At 35.4% G+C, this 11,368-nt stretch overlaps 1 pseudogene; it reads left to right on the forward strand.

The window, feature by feature from the left end:
- The first annotated feature begins 865 nt into the window (after nt 1–865).
- Nucleotides 866–10,721, forward strand: LOC117657744 (vomeronasal type-2 receptor 26-like; annotated as a pseudogene).
- Nucleotides 10,722–11,368: the final 647 nt, after the last annotated feature.

An 11,368-nucleotide genomic window follows, 5' to 3' on the forward strand; every position in this document is an offset into this window, starting at 1 on the left:
AGTAAATAAATAAATAAAGATTTGGAGGGGTAAATTATTAAACTGAAACCAATGGGAAATGCTACTTTCTGAATATCAGTATAAATGTATTAAACTCAAGTCAATGTCTAATGCAATTTTTTAAATATCAGCATTAATGTTGTCATCATTTCATTCTTCAACATTCTTTGACTATAAATGTGAATAAAACCTCAAAAAATTTTTTTGGCTTTTTTGTCATTACTTAATATGTAAAAGATGTGTCTTCTTCTGTACTAAACAACTCTATTCCTTTTATATGGAAAATAGGAACCTGCTCCATTGTGAGGAATCAACATGAATTTCAACACTTGAGACTGCTTTTAATTGCCAATGTCCCTCAGATTACTTTTATTAGCATTTGCTCATTTGAACAAAAAGCTGAACCTTCAGTTGAATCACTTATTCTCTCACTAAAAACAAAATAATTTTCTCCTACAGGAATCACCATATTATTATTATTATTTTTGTTTTAGCTAGGCCAAAACATTAAGCGTCGTGCATACAGGTATTTAAATTCAGCAACAATTAAGGTATCTATTTGGTTCTATAGTAACTCTTGAACCCCAGGGAGTTTGGCAGAAAGGGATAATTATGGCTCCATAAGATTCATTGCTACAAGTTTCATTCCTCCTTTCTTCTTTTCCAGAACATCTGTTCAATCCTAGTGATAGTCAGTATACAAATTTGCACACACAAGGAACTTCAAATAGAAATTGATGGGATTTCTGATTAGGTGCATTATCAGATATCAACCTTGGCTATTAATCATTGAATGAACCACTGAAATACAAACTTCCTTATGGACAGGAGACAGAAATATTTTCACTATAACAAATGCCTGAAGATGTTGTTCCTTCTGATGCTCTTGGTGCAGAAAGCAGTTACTCTGAGCTGCCCTGCCAGTGATGCTTTCCCGATTCCCCATGAGTGGTACCAGCCTGGTGATCTCATCGTGGGTGCGATGGTGTCTCAGATAATTCACTCCTTTTTTGAAATTGAATTTAAGGAACATCCTTCTCTAAAACCTTATCCTTTAACAGAGTAAGGATTTTTTTCGCTCTCCATTCATTTTCTAATCTTAGCCAGATCTCCAATAATTGCTTATATGACTAATAGCTCTTTGAGAATAAATGCATGGTTTTGTATATAAACTTACACTTGTTTCCTTGTCTTTCAAATTTATCAGATTGTGGGAAAACAAATCATTTTCATTGGGTTAAAATCTAAATCATGAAATGTGTGAAACTATTCTGAAATAAGTCTTTTGGAGAACATTTAGGGAATGCAAGATAATTAAAACTATCTAGTCTGTGCAGTCACTCCTCTCATAACTTACATGTATTAAAAGAGTGATATTTGCTGGTAGTATTCTATTTTGTGCCAAATTGATAGAAATAAATGTGAGAGGTTGAAAAAAAAATCACGATTTTGTTCTATACTTATTTGTTGCAAATCATGGACACACTTTGCATTGTTGAAAACTATACAAATTATTGAGTGTTTTACAAAGACTCTCATCTTCTCACTTACAACAGAGACAGAAAATGGTTGCTACTCATATATCAATGCTTTCACCATAAAAGAATTGTCAACTTATTTTGTTCAATGGGGGTGTTTAAACTATTTGCAGTGTAATAACCAAGTTCTACCAGCATGCCCTCGCCTTGGCCTTTGCTGTGAAGGAGATCAATGAGGACTCCCAGATCTTACCTAACGTCACTCTCGGGTTCCACATCTATGACAGTTACAACAACCCAAGGATGACCTATCGCACCACCCTGGACCTCCTTTTCAAATCCCAGGAATTTGTCCCAAACTACAAATGTGATAGCCAGAAGAATCTCATGGCCATCATTGGGGGACTAGGTCCTGATACATCATCCTTTATGGCAGAAAGTGTACATGTCTACAAAATTCCACAGGTAGTTTGGGGTGGAGTGAGAGAGAAAAATCTTTTGTAATTGATAGTAGATACTCGTTGCCTTTCTGCAGGAATTCAATTAAATACACATTTATCACCCCTCATCTATTTTTCCTACAATTCAATAGACTGGCTCAAGGTAATCCAATTAAAACAAAATCTTTTATTACAATCTTACATGTGTTTTGACAGCCAACTAGCAATAGGTCACAACTCTTCTTACTACAATTTGCTTGGTGTAGGATAAAAGTAGTTTAGTGTAAAACTCAACTGTTTTTCTTAGCAATTGTTGAAGGATTGGTGCTGTAGGGTTAGTTAGTATTTTGCCATGTCTTTCTGCAGGACTTCAATTTTGCTCTCTTTGCTCTCCCTTCTGCAATTTTTCCCACAACTCAAAATGTTGGCTCAAAATAATCAGTCAAGAAATTCTAATTCTTTTATTGCAATTGTAGATTAGAAAATTTAAATCACAAATTACAGTACAAAATTAATTTTATTTAAAATAAATTTTATTTATTTATTTAATCTGTTGTTGTGGTTTGACCAATATCTGTGGTGAAATCTGGAGTTGTGGCAATAGGAGGATAGAAAAGACTAGCTAGAACATAGAACATAGAATAATAGAGTTGGAAGGGTCCTTGGAGGTCTTCTGGTCCAGCCCCCTCTTCAAGCAGGAGACCCTATATCATTTCAGATAAATCACTGTCCGGTCTCTTTTTGAAAGCCTCCAATGATGGAGCACCCAAATTTCTGAAAGAAAGATGTTCCATTGGTTAGTTGTTTTCACAGTTAGGAAATTTCTCCTTAGATTGCATCTCTCCTTGATTAATTTCCATCCAGTGTTTCTTGTCTTGTCTTTTGGTGCTTAAGAAAATAGTTTGACACCCTCCTCTTTGTAGGAGCCCCTCAAATATTGAAACACTGTTATTGTATCTCATGGTTTAAGGGAGGATCTCCTTTTAGCCACTTCCTGCCCATCCCCAACTCAAAGGTATCAGCATTTTCACTGTAGCCCTCAACTCAGCTCCAGATTCCACCAAGCCCCTCACAATAGGTGACAACTTATCTTGGTATGTCTTGGTTGGGTCTGATAGTAATAACTGAATTTAAAACTCAACTGATTTGCCTGGAAATTATTGAAGGATTAGGGCTACATGGTACTTTTGGAGATCTCTAAAATAATTGTAGTAAATGAAGACATGATTAACCCAGAATCTCATGGGCATAGTCTTTCATGTATCAGTATTTTATTTTATGTGCTACAAATTAGGGAAGAAGGTAAATCTAGCTCTCAAGAATCCTTTCCTTAGGCTGAGAAGAGCTCACAAGCTCAGATAGTTAACAAGCTTCCAGATGTTCTAAGCAGATGAACATACTGGAACTCTGTATTAGGAAACTGAGTGTGGTTGTAATCAAGTTATATTTCAGATGAGAAAATATTTCATCATGGGATTTTAATTGCTTCTCTTTTTCATCAGAATTGTCATAATCTATGTAGACTTGGACACAAACGTTCAATGTATGGAGATCTTCATTAAGTTTCTAACCAGCAGTCTTCTTCACATTTTCCCCATAAATAACAAATTTCTCTTTTTCGCTTGTTTAGTTGACTTATAGTTCCTTTGCCCAAGAAGACTTTCAGATTACTGAGTTATTTCCGCTTTATTGCATGGTCCCAAAAGAGGAGCATCAGTATACTGGACTTGTACAACTTCTTCTCCATTTTGGATGGACGTGGATTGGACTCTTTGCTTCTGAAAATAAGGAAGAATGTTTTTTGCAGAAACTGCAGCCATTGCTTTCACAGAACAGAGTCTGTTTAGCTTTCACACAAAACATTCCACAACATCTCAACTTTGAAGTCTTATCCAAATTGCTTAATTCATTCTCAATTATTTCTGTTAAACTGTTAGATAAAAAAGCAAATGTTTTTCTTGTCTATGGAGAAACAATCACAATAGTGTGGGTGAGAACTATTATGTTTCTACATGATCCTGAAAATAAAGAGAGTGCATTATATAGGAAGGTTTGGATCCTGATGAATCCAATTGATTTCATTCTGATGGGAACTCAAAGGAGTTGGGATCTCCAGATGTTCCATGGGGCTCTTTCCTTTACAGTGAATTCAAGAGACATTCAAGGCTTTAAAGAATTTCTTCACGTCATCAAACCTTCTACCCGCAAAGATGAATTTCTTCAACATGTTTGGGGGCGATTGTTTGAATGTTCATTTTCAAATACAGAATTATCTGAAACTTGTACTGGAGAAGAGAATTTGGAGAATCTGCCTTCACCTTTTTTTGAATTTCAGATGACTGGCCAAAGCTACAGTATCTACAATGCTGTTTATGCAGTGGCACATTCTTTGCATGAGGCAGTGAGATCAAAATCCCAACCAAGAGAGATTCGAAGGGTTGAATTTCCAAATCTGCTATCTTGGCAGGTAATCTTTCCATGCCACACCTATCGTGTATTTCAATGATTATCCACAATCATCCACAATCAATCAATCACCAATCAATGCCTGGAATGCACTACCTGACTCTGTAGTTTCTTCCCCAAACCCCCAAAACTTTATCTTTAGACTGTCTACTGTCAACCTCAGCCTATTCTTTTTCTTTTGTAAAAGTTTTTTTTTATTTTTTACACAGACAAACAAACAAACAAACAATGCATATTGGCCGAGTCACAAATTTATACAATTGTTAGTTATCTCCAACACAATTTATATATTTTACTTTTTGCCATAATTTTTATTTTATTTTCCTAGTTTTTTCTAATAACCAATATACCGTTCATCCTAATCTCTAATCTTAATCAAATTAAATTTTTCCCTTACTTTCTCCAAGTTAAAACCCTCAAATTTGAAAGTAATCATTTTTCTAATAATTAACCTTAACTCTAAATCATCCTATTGAAATATTTCCCCATTGCATCCTTTTCACAACATAATATAATTTCCAGTATTTCCCTAAATTCCCTTATTCCAATCACAAATATTTTTCTTTGTCAATTTATCCAAATATTACAATCCAATATTTTACTAAAGTCACTTAAATATATAACATTAAAAACATTCATATCTTTTCCATTGCTTTTTCAGATATACATGCAATCCCTTCCTATTAAGCAATAAACCAAATTATTTTGCACAATACATTATCATAAATCTTACTTCAATGCATTTATAGTTCTATTTCTCAATTCTCATTATTTTTAATGCAAATCCAATTTTCGATTGCTTTTTCAAATATATATATTTTCTATACCTCTTCAACAATATCTTAATCACTTCTTATTAAACAGTAAATCTAATTAATTTTCATAATACAATATAGTTTCCGATTTTTTAGTTAAATTCCAAAGTTACAATTAAAAATATTCCAAATATTACAATCTCATATATTGAACTTATTTGTATTTATAAATCCTATTTCAATTCAGTTATAATTCAAAGTAATTATCCATTGCTTTGTACATAATTTAAACAGAATTAATTTTCAGCTTAATTTCAAATGTTTTAGTTTCATTATTACAATTAAAAACATTCCAAGTATTACAATCTCTGCTACTGATTTTTCTAAAATTCATTTATATCTATAAATCTTACTTTAATTCATTTTTAGTTCTAAATGTATACAGCATATTTCTCTTTTCCCTTTCCATCAATTATTTCTTTCTCCTTTTCTCCCATTTTTTAATATTTTCTCCCCCTACCTTTTTCCCTCCTCCATTTTAAAATCCTGAAGTCTTCTATTTCACCCTGTATTTTCTTCCTTCTCATTTGTAGTTTCTTTATCCACTTGTGTGTATTCTAACGTAGTTTCTGGTTCATCAAGTTTAGGTTTTCCATGCATCATTATAATCATTTTATTTAGTTCTGTTTTCAGTGGTATACGCATCTTTTTAATAATTTCAATTAATTACTGCGTCATTTTATTATATCTGGGTTGTTGTTATTCCAATTTTAAGTTTTGTTATAATCCACCTTCTTTAATTGTCAAGGTCGAACAACTTGTGGACAAACAAATCCTCCTTAAAAGTTCCCACTGCTCTTATCACTTTAAAAGGATTTTTTGTTTCCAAAATAAAAGTTCAATGTTGTAATGTTCTTTTTTTGCCTGCAGATGTCTCTCTCCAATCCACAATTCCAATCAACAGCCTAAGAAAGTATCCATTTTGTTTAAAATCCACATTACCAATCTTTACCAATTTTTATCTTTTTCTTCTTAATTTTATAGTTCCCCAGTCAATTTAGGATCCAAATTCAAACTGAATCCAGTTTTTTTTTAAAAAAGAATCTTCTATTACAGGGCTTTAATTTTAAGTTTCCCTTTGTCCTTTCTTCAGTAGTCAACAAAAATATTTTTAAATTCTTTCCAATCCTCTTCATACCTATTATGGGGTTTTTTTTCCTTCAAATTTTTTAATTATCTCCACACATTTTAGTTCAAAAATCAAGTTTCATTTCAGGCTTTGCCACTTTAAACTTCCACTTTATTCTTCTTCCTTCATTTCTCCCACACCCATTAGCTGCTGTTATATCGCTGGGGCACCTTTTAACAACTTAAACATATTTCTTTTTTGCCTATGAGCTGGCAATCACTCACCCAACATCAATACTCCGTTCAAATCACCGCTCCTGCTCAAAACTTGCCCCATCTTTGTGACGGCCGCAGTGGCCGCTGCCCCCGCTGCCAAGTCAAAGAGTTTCCTCTGACCTCCAAGAAACTTGCCTGTTCCATTTGGTCGTCCGAGGTGCCTCTCCTTCTTCTCCGTCCCTACAGGACAGATCTGGTCCCAAGACCCCTCGACAGCAGTTTGTCAGCCTGGGATTTCACAAGGCTCATCAGAGCCCACTATTCCCCGTCTGTCTCACCACGTTCCTTCCTGTCAAACTGACCTCACCCCATTCCTAAGAAGTCTGTAAGGGACATGCATAAGTGCACCAATGTGCCTACCATCAATGTCCTCTTTTATTGTATCCATTTCATGTATTCATAATCATGTTTATACTTATATCTGTTATCTTATATATGTTTGACAAATAAACAAACAAACAAACAAACAAATAAATAAATAAAATCTAATATAGCTTATTTACCCTGGTCTATGGCTACAAATCTATAGAGAGACTGAGGCAATAGAGCTATTAATTTTATAAAATAAGAGGATGAACATAAACTGGATCTTAACTAATTTCAGGATAGTCAGTGGGATTTACTGTATGCATCAATTTTCATTGTATAAATAACTTTTCAACTCTACATAGATTTGGCCTTTCTTGTGAATTTATCCAACCAGATTTCAAGAAGAATTCAATTGCATTGTGTCTGAAGGCAGTCTTTCTTCTTTTTGTGCCCAAAAAAACATTTCTGAAATATAGACATTTCACTTTTCTTATTAGCTTGTGAATAATGATTCTCATCAGAGCCATGGTGGCACAGTTGTTAGAAAGCAGTACTGCAGGTTATTTGTACTGGCTGCCAGTTGCCAGCAGTTTGGCAGTTCGATGCCCACAGGTTCAAGGTTGACTCAGCCTTCCATCCTTCTGAGGTTGGTCAAATGAGGAGCCAGATTGTTGGGCGAAAATGCTGACTCTGTAAATTGCTTAGAGAGGGTTGCAAAACACTGTGAAACACTATATAAGTCTAAGTGCTGTTGCTATCCAAAATTATACTCAGCCAGTTCTCTAATCTACTTCTCCTTGGATCATGAACCTTTCAGAGTTGGGATGGAGAGCTTTCTCTCGCTATCAATTTCAAGAAAAATGGACCAAATGTCAGTCCTTTTGAGCTGTGTCCTCTACCCTTTGAAACAACTCTATCTTTGAAAGAATATCTCCCTCTCCCTCCCCCTCCCTCCCTCTCCCTCTCTCTCCCTCCCTCTCTCTCTCTCTCTCAAAACAATTGAGTCTCAAATGATAAAATCTGACTAAAAAAAATTGTCAGGTCTCAGGATGTCAAATACCTTAGCACTAACAAAGAACAAACAATGGAGGATGAGTTTAGATATGGTCCAATTTTGATTGTCTAGTTGTTTAAATAGTGAATATAAATCATATCTTAATCAAGTTGTGTAATGCCAATACCTTGTTTTGATTTTGATTTGTTAGCTGCTGTTGTTTCATTTTTTCCCTTGGTAGTAACATTAAATTAATATTAGAAGAGACTTGTGTCTTTCTCTGAAATATAGATTATCTATATTTTAAGTGTATTTATTTGATATTTGTTAGCGCAATAGAAAGAATGATTAAGAGAAAGTTAAATATACTGACCACTACTTCATTATTATTCTTCCAATTCTCTTCCATTCTCTTTCAAATAGCTCCATTCATTTCTTCAAGGCATTTCTTTCAACAATTCAGCTGGGGAGAGAGTGTTCCTGAATGAGAAAGGGGAAGCAACAAGTGGATTTGACATCACCAACTTTATCACTTTTCCAAATAGATCCTTTCAGAAAGTCAAAGTTGGAAAGATTGATCCTCATATTCCCAATGCGAAGGAATTAATCATTGACGAAGATGTGATTGTGTGGCACCCAGCTTTTAACCAGGTGTGGACTCATTTAATCAACTATTCCTTGATGCATTATGATCTAATACTTAACATAGTCTCTTTAGAAATCTAATTTGTGATTTTTGAAATGGCATATTCTGTACAAACATTGACAATGATCAATCTTTCATCAAATTGACAAAATGACATTACAATTTAAAAGATAGGTATTCACATTTGGGTTGCATTTCCATTTGAAATCCTAAGATACTGTTCCCATAATATTGTAATCACATATATTTCTTTATTCACCCTGCCATTCTCCAAATACACCCTTTGCTCATACTTATAGTGTCAACATTTTAATGTATAGTTAAAAAATGTGATGGCTCAGTGGTGAAAGACACTGAGAAGCTGAAAAGCTGCCAGCCCGGGTTTGAGATCTGAGCACTATGCAATAGTGTGAGCTCCCATTCCTGCCTCAGCTCCCGTCCACCTAGGAATTCAAAAGCATGCAAATGTGAGTAGATTCATAGGTACCACTTTGGTGGGAAGGTAACAATATTCCTTGTCATATAGCCATGGTGGCTACATGACCATGGAAAATATCTTTGGACAATGCTGGCTCCCTTGGTCAAGAAACGCTGTGAACTCTGTGTCCTAGATTTCAACACAACTGGATGGGGAAACCTTTACCTTATAAATATACCTGGAATAAGCCTTTGAGAATTCAAATATTCTTCCTCTCACCATAAAGAAGAACAATACAAATTGCTTAAAATTTTCTCTTTGCAAAAATCTTTTATGTTTATCACCAGGTTCTTCCAATTTCTGTGTGTAATGACCCTTGCTCCCCTGGATCCTGGAAGAAAGGGTTGGAAGGAAAACAATTCTGTTGCTACGACTGTGTTCTGTGTCCAGAAGGGAAGGTTTCAAATCAAAAGGGTAGGTTAGACATTCCAGCAAGTCCTCAATAGAAGCAAATTGTAATTCACTACTTTAGTGTAGCAAGTAGTTTTGTGAGTTCTTCAAGGTGAGTATCCATTTCTATACCTGTGAATCACAATGCCATGAGAGCTGAGCTTTTATATCCACCCCTACAGATTTCTTCTCTGTGTTTTGGAAAAATGGGAAACGTCAAAAGGGTCTAAATTTTAATAATTTTGAAAATTTATTAGACAGGATTGAATAATTGCCCTTTCCGTTGTGCTTATTTTATGGTGGTCCCAGGTGATACAACGATGGAAAAACTGCATTTCCCTAGAAACATGATCCAACTGGTAGCCAATAGAAAAAAAATGGGAGGGATAACAGTTGGCACCCATAAAATATTATTTTCAAAAATATGGAATGTATAAAATCATGCCTTGATTTCCCTTCCAGATATGGATGACTGTTTTCAATGTTCAGAAGATCATTATCCAAATAAAGAAAAGAAAGGATGTATCCTGAAACTGGTGGTGTTTCTAACCTTTGAAGAAACCATAGGAATTGGTTTGGCCTCGGCAGCTCTTTGTTTCTTCCTCTTGACATCTTGGGTACTTGGAATTTTTATTAAGCAGAGGGATACTCCCATTGTCAAAGCCAACAACCGGTCCCTCACCTACACCCTCCTTGTCTCTCTTCTGCTCTGTTTTCTCTCCTCTTTGCTCTTCCTCAGCCAACCTGGCAAAGTGACCTGCCTTCTCCGGCAACCAACTTTTGGCATCACCTTCTCAGTGGCCATTTCCACTGTACTGGCCAAAACCATCACCGTGGTTGTGGCTTTCATGGCCACTAAACCTGGTTCTCAGATGAGAAAATGGGTGGGAAAAAAATTGGCCTTTTCTATTGTCCTTTTTTGCTCCCTCTTCCAAGTATGTATTTGTACTATTTGGTTGTTCTCATTCCCTCCATTCCCTGAGTTGGACATGCACTCAGAGCTCCAGGAAATGATTTTACAATGCAACGAGGGGTCAACTTTCTTCTTTTATTGTGTCTTGGGATACATGGGTATCTTGGCCATCACCAGCTTTATTGTGGCTTTCTTTGCCCGTAAATTACCCGGCAGCTTTAATGAAGCCAAGTTCATCACCTTCAGCATGTTGGCCTTTTGCAGTGTGTGAATCTCCTTCTTTCCAGCCTATCTGAGCACAAAAGGCAAAGCCATGGTAGCTGTGGAGGTCTTCTCCATCTTGTCCTCCAGTGCTGCATTATTGGGATGCATATTTTTGCCAAAATGCTACATCATTGTTTTCAGGCCTGAGCTAAACCACCGGGAGCAACTTATAAAGAGAATGTAGGGCATCATGTGTTCTTTCTGGCTATGGAAATGATTAACAGAACAAAAAGAGTAGAGTGCTGCTATCTACAGGAAATTATAGATGTCATTGTTTCTGTCAAACAAGATTTTAATGATTTAATTAAAGTTTTCATGAAGGATCACTCTCCATCAACCAATATATATCTACTGTACCTAATTATCCAATTTTAATAATGTTGCAATTTAGGGACATTATATAAAACATAATCTTCCTTCTAACTCATCCCGTTAGAAGTATATGCTGATCATTGACCAGAATAAATTTTGATTTAATTTGGTTTGATTTGGGTGTGTCTTCCACTAGTCTTTTGGATAAGACCCTTTCCATCATGCAATGGCTAATAAAATACCACATCAGGCTAGAAAGCAGGAGACCCTGAGTTCCAGTCCTGCCTTAGCTATGAAAGTCATCTGGCTATCTTTAGGACAGTCCTTCTCTCTCAGCCCAACCCACCTCACAGGGTTGTTATTTAGGGAAAATAGGAAGATGAAAGTGTGTTAGATATTTTCAATGCCTTGAGTTATTTGTAAAAATAATAAAATCTATATGTGTGTGTGTATGTGCATGTTTGTATATTTATGTGTGTGTGTTTGTGTTTTAATTCCATGATGTCAGTATTGCTGACA

Source organism: Pantherophis guttatus, chromosome 4 (genome assembly GCF_059756535.1).
Source record: "Pantherophis guttatus breed Tessera chromosome 4, ASM5975653v1, whole genome shotgun sequence".
Lineage (NCBI taxonomy): Eukaryota > Metazoa > Chordata > Lepidosauria > Squamata > Colubridae > Pantherophis > Pantherophis guttatus.